Source organism: Hypanus sabinus, chromosome 23, assembly GCF_030144855.1.
Source record: "Hypanus sabinus isolate sHypSab1 chromosome 23, sHypSab1.hap1, whole genome shotgun sequence".
In the NCBI taxonomy this organism is placed as follows: domain Eukaryota; kingdom Metazoa; phylum Chordata; class Chondrichthyes; order Myliobatiformes; family Dasyatidae; genus Hypanus; species Hypanus sabinus.
Window position 1 is genome coordinate 49,270,909 of NC_082728.1, and position 14,328 is coordinate 49,285,236.

Consider the following 14,328-nt stretch of genomic DNA (forward strand, 5'->3'; position numbering starts at 1 on the left):
AGCATCTAATGAAATAACACATTCTGGGATTGTGGGTGATGAAGTATAAATTATATTAATCAATTTTCTAACATTAAAAAAGGAATACCGATTCCTAATAAAACCAGTTTGGTCTTCTGAAATAATCTGTGATTGTACCTTTTCTAACCTAATAGCTAAAATTTTTGTAAGAATCTTAGAGTCTACATTTAATAGTGATATAGGGCGATAAGATGCACATAAAGTAGGATCCTTATCTTTTTTAAGAATTAGAGAGATAGTAGCTTCATAAAAAGATTGAGGTAATCTCTTCTTAGCAAATGCATCATTAAAGATTTCACATAACCAAGGGAAAAGCAAAGAAGAAAAAGTTTTTAAAAATTCTATAATATAACCATTAGGACCAGGAGCTTTCCCTGAATTCATTGATGAGATAGCCTCTCCTATTTCAGCCATAGAGATAGGAGCATCGAACAAGCTACAATCTTCATCTGTCAGTTTGGGAATATTCAAATTGTTAAAAAAATTATCCATCATGGACAGATCACCATCAAATTCTGATTGATATAAAGATTTATAAAAATCTTGAAAAGTGTTATTAATTTCTTTATGATCAGTAGTTAGATTACCGTCTTGTTTATGAATTTTAATAATTTGTTGCTTAGTCGAAATAGCTTTTAATTGGTTAGCTAACAATTTACCAGTTTGATCACTATGGATATAAAATTGAGCCCTGGTCCTAATCAATTGATTCTCAATTGAAGAAGATAATAATAAGCTATGCTCCATTTGAAGCTCAACTCTCTTCTTATAAAGTTCTTTGGTAGGAGTCATGGAATAAATCTTATCAATTTCTTTAATTTTATCCACTAATAAAGCAATATCTAAATATCTTTGTTTTCTTTTACCAACGGAATATGAGATAATTTGTCCACGGATAAAAGCCTTAAAAGAGTCCCAAAGTATTCCTCTGTCAATCTCTTCAGTATAGTTTGTTGAGAAAAACAAGATAATTTGCTGTTTTATGTAGGTGATAAATTCTGGATCTTGAAGCAAAGTAGCGTTAAGTCTCCAAGATCTAGTATTATTGGAAAAGTCCGAAATCTTGATTGATAACTTCAAAGGTGCATGATCCGAAATAGTAATAGAATCATATTTACAATCAGTAACATCCGTTAATAAACGATGATCAATAAGGAAATAATCAATTCTAGAATAACTGTGATATACATGTGAAAAAAACGAAAATTCTTTATCTTTAGGGTTCAAAAACCGCCATATTTCAGTAATTCCCGAATCAACCATAAAGGAATTAATAAGTAAGGCTGATCTATTCGGAAGAATTCAGATAGGTTTAGATCTATCCATCAAAGGATTCAGACAACAATTGAAATCTCCACCCATTATCAACATATATTCATTTAGATTAGGAAGGGAAGTAAAATAAACGTTTAAAAAATTCAGGACAGTCAAAGTTTGGAGCATAAATATTAACTAGAACCACTTTTTGATTAAAAAGTGAACCAGTTATCAACAAAAATCTGCCCTGTGGATCAGAAATAATTTCATGATGTGTAAACGAAATTGAGGGGTCTATAAAAATAGACACACCCCTAATTTTGGCGGTACAATTCGAGTTAAATTGTTGACCCTTCCAGAACCTAAAAAAACGTTGATTATCCTCCCTCCTAATATGGGTCTGCTGTGCAAAAATAATATTAGCATTTAGTCTATGGAATACTTTAAATATTTTTTTATGTTTAATCGGATGATTTAAACCATTAGTATTCCAAGAGATAAAGTTAATAGACTTATCCATCATGCCAATATTAGTTGTATATATCATTAAAGGTTAAAAAGACACATAACCCATAATTCAGGAAGAAGAAAAAATGATTTAGGAGCAACCAGAGAACATGACACCTCAACAATATTAATAATTTAAAGTCGGCCCATAAACTAAAAGCAAAAAAATAAAAAGCAAAAGCGTGAAAAATTATACCTACCCCCTCCCCCAACCCCACGAAAAAAAGCCAAGCGGCAGGCGCACAAACTAATACTAATATTACCCCCATTTTCAAGATGGCAACTCCATGAAAAGAAAGAAAAGAGAAACTATATAACACTCAGATATAAATACAGGGTTGTAAAAAGAAAGAATATATATCAATCAAAATGAAAAAATAATATAAAAAAGCAAAAAATCGTTAATAAAAAAAGGATAACCATTGAAGTTTAAAATAGTGTAATATGCCTTTAAAAAAAGATTCCATATTCAAATATAAGAAAATGACATTTCAAAAACAGAGACTTATGGGAAGAAGAAACGACATTTTGAAAGGACCATATTACAGAATATAAATGTAAATTCGCCAATCTTTTTTTTAAAAAAAAGGTCATCAAAATAAGATTAAAAAAGGATTCAATAACCACTACAATATATATAAAAAAAGAAGGTCCAAAAATTCAAAACATTCGTCCCATTCTCAAATACAGGCAAATGAATGCTTACGGAAAGCAAAGTCTTATGGGAAAAAGAAACGACATCTTAAAAAACAAATCATTATTAAAAGTCTTAACATGTATATCTAATCCAGAGGAAAAAAACTTAATTAAGAAAAAAGTCATTATAGTAAAATTAAAAGAGCATCTGTAAATCATGATAATAAAAAACACCAGGTCTACAGACCAAAGTAAAAAGCTATACCGCAGCTTCATAAGTTAAAGCCTAAAAACGGAATGGCGTCTTCTCTCCAAAAATTCTTCAACATAACACATAGTTCAAATTGTACTAGAAGACCGATATTTTTCAACAAATTTCTTCACTTCTTCCGGAGTGTTAAAGAAGCGCTGACTGTCATCACTCAACTTAATTCTGAGATTCGCTGGGTATCTTAAAGCTTGTTTAAGTCCAATCGAATGAATCTCTGCCATCACCAGTTTAAAAGCGATTCCCGCCCTCATCACCTTGAATGAATAATCTTCAACAATACAAAAGTTGTTGCTTCTGTGAGAAATCATACCTTTCTGACGAGCTAATCGAATTAAAAGCTCTTTCTCCCGAGGATAATGGAGACGGACAATCACAGCTCGTGGCTTGTCTCTCGCAGCTGAAAATCTCGAAACTCTGTGGGCACGATCAATAGTAGGTTTAGCCCGCAAAGCGTCCTCGCCAAAAATTTCCCACAATAAGTTAGAGAAATATTCAGTTAAGTCAGCAGACTCAACATTTTCGGGAAATCCAATAATACGCAAGTTCTGTCTGCGAGATCGGTTTTCAAGATCGGTGATTTTAAACTTATTCTGCTCCACTATTTTAGCGGTCGACTGTACCTTGTCCTCCAAAGTTTCGATTGTACGTATTTTTTCACAAATTATCTTGTCAAGAGCCGCAAACTTTTCTTCATGCCGTTCAATATCTGCTGCCTGCGATTGAAGCTTGGTATCAAATGATCTAACGACTTCTTCAAGCTCAGACATTTTCACAGTAAGTTTATTTTCCAGACTTGCAAGTTTAGTATCAGGTTTAGTATCCAGAAGACTGGAGATTGCATCGAGAGATATAGGGTCTTTAGATGATTTCTTAGGTACAGACATTTTAAGTTTGAAAAAATTAAATCAAGTATTATTTTAAAAAAGAAATAAATCATAAATATCAACCCATGTAATTAAGTACGGAAAGATTTGATTAAAGGGTGATTATAGCTTAAAAAATGAAGAGCGCCTAAAAGGCAGATGTCTACGTCGCCATCTTGAAACTCCTCATTTCAACTATATCCCCAACTTTGGTATCAGTCACAAAATTTGCTGATCCAGCTGAGCTTATTTCCAATCCAGGTCATTGACATCGATGACAAACAACAATGGCACACCACTAGTAACAGGATTCCAGTCAGAGTGGCAACCATCTCTGGCTCTCATGCTAAGCCAATGTTGAATATCATATACTACTTCAACTTGAATGCCAAATGATGGCACCTTCTAGACCAGCCTCCCCCATGCTTTGACAAAGGTGTTGTTAAAGTCCATGTAGATAACGTCCATTGTCTTTCCTTCACCTCATCTCGAAAAACTCTACAAAATTTGTTATATGGAACTTACCGTTGCACAAAATCATGTTGACTACTCCTATTCAGACCTGCCAATCCAAGTACTTATATATCCTGTCCCTTAGAACAACTTCCAATAATTTACCACTTCAGATGTCAGGCTCTGCACCTTATAATTACCCGGCTTATTATTAGTATCTTCTTGAACAATGGGACATTAGCAATCCTCCAGGCCTCCAGTGGTTGAGGAAGTTTTATATACTTGTACCAGGGACACTAGCCTCCCAGAAGGTGCAAGGAGACACCTTGTCAAGCCCAGGGGAATTCTTCCCTCTAATTTGCCTCAAGACTGCATGCAACTCTTCTCCTGTAATCAGGATATGGTCTATATGTATAGCCCTTGGGATTCTCCTTCATCTCTTCTGCCACAGAAATCTCATGCCTTCCTTTAGTCCTCCTGATTTCCCTCTTAAGTGTTATCATGCATTTCTTATACTCTTCAAGTGCCTCATTTGTCCCTTGCTGCCTGTACTTGGTAAGCACCTCCTTCTTGATGTTAATCAGGCCCTCAATATCCTCAAATACCAAGGGTCCTAAACCTGTTATCCTTGAATTTTACAAGATCTTTATTCTATTGTATTTTGAAGTCTTCTCATTTACCAAGCATGCCTTTGCCAGAAAACAACCTATCCTAACCCACAACTGCCAGATCCTTTCTGATGCCATCAAAATTGGCCTTTCTCCAATGTAGAATCTCAACTCGAGAACCAGTTCTTCTCTTCTCCGCAATTATCTTGAAACTAAAGGAATTATGATTACAAATTCCAAAGTGTTCCCCTACACACACTTCTGTCACCTGCCCTGCCTCATTCCCTAATAGGAGATCCAGTATTGTGCTCTCTCTGGTTGGGACCTTTATATAATGATTATAGAAACTTTTCCTGAACACATCTGGCAAACTATCCCATCCAACCCTTTTGCAGTATGAGAATCAAAGTCAATACGTGAAAAGTTAAAATCACCTACTATCACAGCCTTATTTTTCTTGCAATTGTCTGCTACCTCTCTACAGATTTGCTCCTCTAAATCACACTAACTATTGGGTGATCTATCATATAATGCCAGTAATGTGGTCATCCCTTTCTTATTCCTCAGTTCCACTCATGTACTGCAGCCTCGGTAGATGAGCTCTCCTGTCGGTACAGTCTGAGAACTGTCTTGACAGTTTCCCTGACAAATAATGCCATCATTCCCCTTTAATCCTTCCAGTTCTATAATCTCTAAAACAACAAAACCCTGGAGCACTGAGCTGCTGATCCTGCTCTTCCTGCAACCAAGTCTCACTAATGGCTGCAATATCATAATTCCACATGCTCTAAGCTCATCTGCTTACCTACAATACTCCCTGTCTTGAAATAGATGCAATCCCTAATATTAGTTCCACCATACTCAACCTGTCTTTCAGTTCCTTTCTTTTGTATGTAGACTATACATTGACTTACACCACAACGCACCATGACACTCTGGTTCCCATCCCCCTGCAACTCTGGTTTAAGCCCCCCAGAGCAACACCAGCAAACCTTTCCACAAGGATGTTAGTCCCCTTCCAGTTCAGGTGCAAACCATCCATTTGTACAGGTCCCACCTTCCCTGGAAGAAAAGCTAACAATGCAAAAATATGAAGCCCACCCTCCTACACACATCTCCTTAGCACATGTTAAACTGTATCATCTTCCTACTTCTAATCTCACTAGCACATGCCATGGATAGCAATCCCAAGATCATCATCTTGGAGGTCCCGTCCTTTAACTTAGCACCTAATTCCCTGAATTCTCTTTGAAGGACCTTGTTACACTTCTTGTCTATGTCACTGGCATTCATGTAGACCATGGCATCTAGGTGTACAGTCTCCCCCCTTAAGAATGCTATGGACTAGATTCAAGATGTCCCTGACTGTGGCACCTGAGAGACAACATACCATCCAGGAACCCTGTTCTCATTTGCAAAATCTCCTGTCTATTTCCCTATCACTACTACTTGCCTCGTTTTCCTCCCTCACTTCCTTTCTGAGTCACAGAGTCAGTCAGCTGTGGCTTTCCTCTGCTAGGTCATCTGCCTCAGCCAGTGCACACTAAAGCAGTGTACTTGTTATTGAGAGGAATGGCCACAGGGGCACTTTGCACTATCTGCCTAATCATTTTCCCTCTCCTGAAAGTCACTAATGAACCTGCTACCTGCAATTTAAGTGTGACTACTTTCCTATAGCCCTTATCTGTCATCTCCTCATTCTCCCAAATAAGCTGAAGGTCATCCAGCTTGAAGCTGTTCAAGCTGAACAGCTTCAGTTCCCTACATGGTTTGTAAGCAGCTACACCCAGATGTACTTCTTGCAAATGTAGCAAGCAGCAAGACTGGATGTCTCTGAGATCTCCTATGTCCTGCAAGAAGAGAACACCACCGACCCGGGATCTATTTGCACCACTCTAATTAGGCACTAGTTAAGAAAGAAAGAGAAATTTGACCAAAAACCTTAGCCTAGCCTCTGCTTCTTCTCGCTGAAGCCTCCTGAATAAAAGCCTCAGCACCCCATACAAACCTAGCCCACTCCAACGATGGCCACTCCACTTAAACCTCATTTCTTTTTATTGGCCCTTGTCAAGTACCTAATGACTCAAATGACCTCAAGCTCCACTAAACATCCTGAAGGGCCATTTGGTGTCTATTATGACTGTACTTGAAAAAAGCTTCTTTGATTTATTTGTATTTGTTAAAATGCAATTAACAACACTTTCTTTAACTCTTGCTTTAAACACCATGGCAGTGCTACACAAAATATTGCAGGCTATCCCTGGCTAATGAAGGATTCTTTTTTTTAAACAATGTCCGTAAGTCAATTTTAACTCAGAAAATACACTAAAGACATTAGATATGATAACCACACTGCAACAGTACTGTAAGAAATGGTAGCAAAGCACATAAAACTGATTAAAAAAGAACAAGTGCTAAAATTACAGACAGAAATCAGTTTTACCATTCATAGAAACAAGCATTTGTAATTATGTCAGATTTTTGAATTTAATACTGTTGATCACAAGAGGAGTGACCATAAATTGGACATCCATAACCCAGGGCTGACCTGTAATCACCATCTAATCATACAACTGTTTCAGATACAGTTATAGCACAGCTGATGAACCAGTATCTTATTAAGTAGTACAAAGCTGGCACATTTAATTTTGTTATAACAAGCAGCTGTAAGAATGGTCATTTAAGTGCTGGCATAATTTTAATCAACTTTTTAATAGAGTTCCTTTGGGAGTTTCTGGGAAAACTACAATTTATTTCAAACCAATTGGAATTGTGAATTAAATCATAATCAAAGGAGTTTGCAATCAAAGGTGAAACAGAGGAAATAAATACCTTTCCATTGCTGGCTTTAGATAAGAATTTAAACTATAAAAGTTTTTCCTCAATGCCAGACACTCAAGGGTATAAATCTGTTTCTACTGAAAACGTAACACTAAAATGGTGACTCATGTGGAACCCACACTTATCTCTCCCCATGGCATTCATGCAAGGAATTAGTGTGCACAGCTCGTGCAACGATCTCTATATTTAACCAGCAACAACTGTGCTATCTTTTGGATTTGCACTCAGTAGGGTGTAAATTAAGGAACTTTACAGATGTAGTTAAAGTAACCTGTGCTCAAAGTGGTCAAAGCTGTATCTCTCTGTAAGTGGAGACGATGAATAAAACCACTGCTGGAATCCATTGCACAGCTTGGGAAGCAGAAATTAGCAAGACATTGGAATGGCCATCCCAATTCTCATCCATTAACTGGGAAGTATTTACAGAAGAAGCAGATATTAAGAGGAAGGCCTTATGCACCAGAAGTTCCAGAAGGCCAAAATGAAATGGAGCTCTAACTTAAATGCCCAAGGGAAGAATGAAACTTCTTCAGCCACCTTCTGTCAGAGGCACCTTTAGAAACCTTCTAGTGATGTCGACATATCATCAGGAAAAGGCTGAGAAGCTTGATACAGCCATGGCTATGAGGCCAAGCAATATATGGATTATAATGTGAAAATTTGTGTACCACCTGTTCCAACACAACATCAAAAGCATCTAACCAGCCATGTTGAAATTACCAGGTATACCTATTGTAAACAGGGTAAATCTAGCCCAAGTAATACTGCCTCATCAATTTACAATCAGTCACTTCACGGAAGGTATTATCAACGGTGATAACTGGTGCCACTAATTCAGCTATCACCTGCTCAACCATCCTCAATTCAATTTCACCAAAACCACTAGGCACCAGACATCATTGATACGAAACATCAACTGGAGAATTCACTTCTAGAAGCAAGTTGACATCAAGGCCATTTGACCAAGCGCAGCCTCAAGGATGTTGAATGCATCTGAATAAATTAGACAGTTCATGATGTAATGAAATAACGTCATTGACAAAATATACATATATATGCTTCTGTGTGTATATGTGTGTATGCATGTGTATGTGTGTGTATATACACACACACATATACACGAAACACACACACACACACACACACACACACACACACACACACACACACACACACACACACACACACACACACACACACACACACACACACACAAGTTTGGGCACCCCTGGTCAAAATTTCTGTTACTGTGAATAGTTAAGTGAATAGAAGATGAACTGATCTCCAAAAGTCACAAAGTTAAAGATGAAGCATTCTTTTCAACATTTTAAGTAATATTGGTGTTTTATTTTTGTTTTGTACAATTTTAGAGTGAAAAAAGGAAATGAGCACCATGCAAATGTTTGGGAACCCCAAGAGATTTGAGCTCTCAGGTAACTTTTACTAAGGTCTCAGACCTTAATTAGCTTGTTACGGCTATGGCTTGTTCACAGTCATCGTTAGGAAAGGCCAGGTGATGCAAATTTCAAAGCTTTACAAATACCCAGACTCCTCAAACCTTGTCCCAACAATCAGCAGCCATGGGCTCCTCTAAGCAGCTGCCTAGCACTCTGAAAATTAAAGTAATTGATGCCCACAAAGCAGAAGGATATAAGAAGATAGAAAATCATTTTCTGGTAGCTGTTTTCTCAGTTCATAATGTAATTAAGAAATGGCAGTTAACAGGAATGGTGGAGGTCAAGTTGAGGTCTGGAAGAGCCAGAAAACTTTCCAAGAGAACTGCTCGTAGGATTGCTAGAAAGGCAAATCAAAACCCCCATTTGACTGCAAAAGACCTTCAGGAAGATTTAGCAGACTCGGGAGTGGTGGTGCACTGAAAGCAAACAGCATACTGTCTGTGAAAAAGCTGAAGATGAAAAGAGGATGGCTTCTACAACAGGATAATGATCCTAAACACACCTCAAATTCCACAATGGACTACCTCAAGAGGCGCAAGCTGAAGGTTTTGCCATGGCCCTCACGACCTAAACGTCATCGAAAATCTGTGGATAGACCTCAAAAGAGCAGTACATGCAAGACGGCCCAAGAATTTCACAGAACTAGAAGCCTTTTGCAAGGAAGAAGGGGTGAAAATCCCCCAGACAAGGATTGAAAGACTCTTTGCTGGCTACAAAATGCATTTACAAGCTGTGATACTTGCCAAACGGGGTGTTACTAAGTACTGACCATGTAGGGTGCCCAAACTTTTGCATGCCACTATATACACGAGTGTTTTGTGTGTGTATATTATGTATATACATATACACACAGTATATACATTATATATTGTATCCACCATGAAGATCCATATTATTCCCTTCTGAGTACTTGTCTGACTGTGCATGCCTGTGAGTAGTTTATTCTGTGTGGAAACTGTGAGTAGTTTTCTCAGTGCGGAAGTGAACTTACAGAAGTTTGCAGCACAGACTATGATAATATAAAACCTGGTAAAACTGAGATCAATTGGAATTGATAGAAATTCCACACTGAGAGATGTTACATCTGCTACAAAAATTGTAGTTGCTGAATTCAGTCAGCTCAACCCCAGGAGATCATTGCATGGTTTCTCAAGGTAGTGTCTTAGACTCCAACATCAGCTGCTTCAGGAAAGATCATTTCTCCATAATAAAGTTAGAAATGGGAATGTTTGCTTTCAATTGTATCTTGTTTGATTCTATTTGAAATTCCTCTGATTATGAAGCAGTTTGTGGTGACATGCAGGAATAACTGGGCAATACTCAAATACAGAGATAATAAATGACAAGTAAGATCCATGCCAGGGATATTCCAGGCAAATTCAAAAAATACTGAGTTATTACTCTTGACATTCAACTATGTATTCCCACTTTTCAATACAGAGGGTAGGCCACCATTGATCAGAATCCACTGGACAAGACTCTTAAATGTTGCTAATGGAGTCTTCATTGGCATTCCATTCACCATATTCACGTTTGAAAATCCTTCTTTGTTCCATCACTAGCACTTGTCAAACTACAGTACACACCATCTACAAAATATATTACAGTAGCATGCCTTGTACAAAATCTCCCACACACAAGTTTGGCACATCAGAAGAAAAAGGCAGCAGACATATTAGAAGAGTGTCATAGAATAGCATAGTAACATTTAGTCTGTGCCATAGTAACATTTAGTCATTAATCTGCCTGGTCCCATTGATCTGCACCTTGACCATAGCACTTCATACTCTTCTCATCCATGTACCTATCCAAATTTCTCTTAAATGTTGAAATCAATCCCACATCCATCACTTGCACTGGTGCCTCATTACAGACTCTCTCCACCCTCTGAGTGAAGAAGCTCCCCCTCATGTTCCCCTTAAATATTTCACATTTCACCCTCAGCCTATGACCACTCGTTGCTGTCTCATCCGACCTTAGAAAAAGTCTGCTTGCATTTACCCAATCTATACCCCTCATAATTTTGTATACCTCTATCAAATCTCCCTCAATCTTCTAAATTCTAAGGAATGAAATCCAAACCTATTCCACCTTTCCCTATAACTCAAGTTCTCAAGTCCCAACAACATCCTTGTAAATTTTCTCTGCATTCTTTCAATCTTATTTATAGCTTTCCTGTGGGTAAGCGACCAAAACTTAAAATGAATCCTCATCAACGTCTCATACAATTCCAACATAACATCCCAACTTCTGTACTCAGTACATTGGTTTATGGTTCCATGTGCCAAGGGCTTTCTTTACAACTCTACCCACCTCTGATGCCACTTTCAAGGAAGTATGGATCTGTATTCCCAGATCCCTCTGCTCTACCACACTCCTCAGTACCCTGACACTAACTGTGTAAGACCTACCCTGGTTGGTCCTCCCAAAGCGCAACTGCTCACACTTGTCTGCATTAAATTCCACCAGCCATTATTTGGCCCATTATCCAGATTATCCAGATCCCACTGCAAGCTTTGATAATCTTCTTTGTTGTCTACTATACCACAAAACTTGGTGTCATCCACAAACTTACTGATCCAGTTTACCACATTATCATCCAGATTATTGATATAGATGACAAACAACAATTGACCCACCACCGATCCCTGCAGTGCACCACTTGTCACAGGCCTCCAGTCAGAGAGGCAACCATCTACAACCACTCCCTGACTTCTTCCACGAAGACCAATGTCTAAACCAATTTTACTATCTCATTTTCGATGCCAAGCGACTGAACTTTCTTAACCAACCTCCCATGCAGGACTGTCAAATGCCCTGCTAAAGTCTATCTAGGCAGCATCTACTAACTTGCCTTCATCAATTTTCCTGGTAACTTCCTTGAAAAACTCTTGTAAGATTGGTTAGACATGACCTACCACACACAACGCCGTGTTGACTATCACAAATCAGTCCTTTTCTATCCAAATACTCATATATCCAGTTCCGTAGAATATATTCCAATAACTTTCCTACTACTGACGTCAGGTTCACCAGCCTATAACTGCCTGGCTTACTCTTAGAGCCTTTCTTAAACAACGGAACCACATTAGCTACCCTCCAATCTTCTGGCATTTCACACATGGCTTTTAAATATCTCTGCTAAGGCCCCTGCAGTTTCTGCACTAGCCTCCTACAGGGTCTGAGGAAACTGATGCACCATCAATAACTCTGAGACGTGAGGCGAAATATCGGCTTCTATTGACTGGAAGAAAGAACAAGCAGTAGTCGACCACCATACGACATCCTGGAGACTGAGGGCAGGGCTCAGGCCTCAATCGCCTTTATACCAGGGTCTGTGGGAGGAGCCACGGTCAGTGGTCAGCAGGGGGAGGGCGTGTCCAGACAGGTATATATTGTTCACCACAGAAACACCCTGTCAGGTCCTGAGGATTTATCCACCCTAGTCTGCCTCAAGACAGCAAACACTTTGCCCTCTGTTATCTGCACAGGACGCATGAGCTCACTGCTGTGTTACTTCACATCTACAGACTCTGTGTCTGTCTCATGAGTAAATGCAGATACAAAAAATTCATTTAAGATCTCCCCCATTTCTTCCAGTTCGCACATAGATTATCACTCTGATCTACAAGAGTCCCTCACTATACTTTTGTTCTAATTTATCTGGTTTCTCCTTCACCTTGTCTCCTAGAGCATCCTTATGTCTTTTATTAGCCCACTGATTTGCTTTTGAAGTGTTCTCTTTTTAAACTCCTCATCTGTTCCTGCCTGCCAACACCTGAGATGCACCTCCTTATTTATCTTAACCAAGACCTTAATGGCTCATGAAAACTAAGGTTCCTTAAACCTGTTATCCTTGCCTTTTATACTGATACAAACTCTGTACTCTCAAAATTTCACTTTCGAAGGGCTCTAACTTTCCAAGTACACATTTACCAGAAAACAACCTGTCCCCACCCATGCTTGCCAGACCCTTTCTGATATCATCAAAATTGGCCTTTCTCCAACTTGGAACCTCAACCTAAGGACCAGACTTATTCTTTGCCCCAATTACTTTGAAACTAATAGCATTATGATCACTAGATGCAAAGTGTTCCTCTACACAAACTTCTGTCATTTGCCCTGCATCATTCCTTAAAAGAAGATCTAGTTCTGCACTCTCTCTAGTTGGGATTCTATGTAGTGAATAAGTAAACTTTCCTGAACACATTTGACAAACTCTTCCCTTTTACAGTATGGGAGTCCCAGTCAATATGTGAAAAGTTAACTTCACCTACTATCACAGCCTTAAGTTGCTTGCAACAGCATGTGATCTCTCTACAAATTTGCTCCTCTAAATCCCCACAGACTCTATAATCCCATTAACATGATCATACCTTTCTTATTCCTCAGTTCTACCCATAAAGACTCACTAGACAAGCTCACCGGTCTGCCCTGACTGAGCACTGCCATGACATTTTCCATGACTAGTAATGCCACCCCTCCCCCCTTTAAACCTCCCACTCTATCACATCTAAAAATACAGAACCCCAGAATAATAAACTGCCAGTCCTGCCCCTCCTGCCACCAAGTCTCAGTAAGGACTACAATGTCATAATTCCACGTGCTGATCCACGCCCAACACTCATCTGACTTTCCTACAATACTCCATGTATGAAGTATTCGCAGCTGAAAACATTAGTCCCACTATGCTCAGCATTTTGATTCCTGCCCTTATATGTAGGCTTAACAACATCCTTCTCCGCAACCACTCCACTATCCATTCTGTATTTTGGTTCCTATTTCACGCAACTCTAGTTTAACCCCCACTGGGCAGCATGCTACCAACTTCAATTTCCTTTCCAAATCACACACTATTCAGACTTGGAAATATATTCACGTTCCATCATCGTTGGTGAGTTTAAATCCTCCATCACCCTATCCAACATTTCTGGATGTATTTTCCCCAGAAGGACTGCAGTGTTTTATGAAGGTAGTCCACTGCCAATATCGCAATCTTCATTTCACTCAGAGGAAAGCCAGTCTGAAACACTTCCCCTGAGAATGTGAAGCCCTCTTGTGTTCATTCTTTCTTCCAACACAATTTCCAATAAATCAACTAATCGCTGTGTGTAAACTAATTACTATTTGAAACAAAAGAATATAGGTTTCTAGAGTTTGTGGAGATGATTATGGAGATTTATGGTGGGTGTAAAAGCCACGAATGAGGTGCTAAATGATTAGATAACATATTTAACAATAAAGATAGTTTTGTCAAATTTACAAGCTGAACTTCCAATAATTCACTCTTCAACTGATCAGAAATTCCATTATTTATTACCTATTAACCTATTATTATTTAGAATCTATTAACCTAGTTCTCTTTCCCATGGTCACTTTAAACTTACAGTTCACAAAAGCTCACGGCTGCTTTG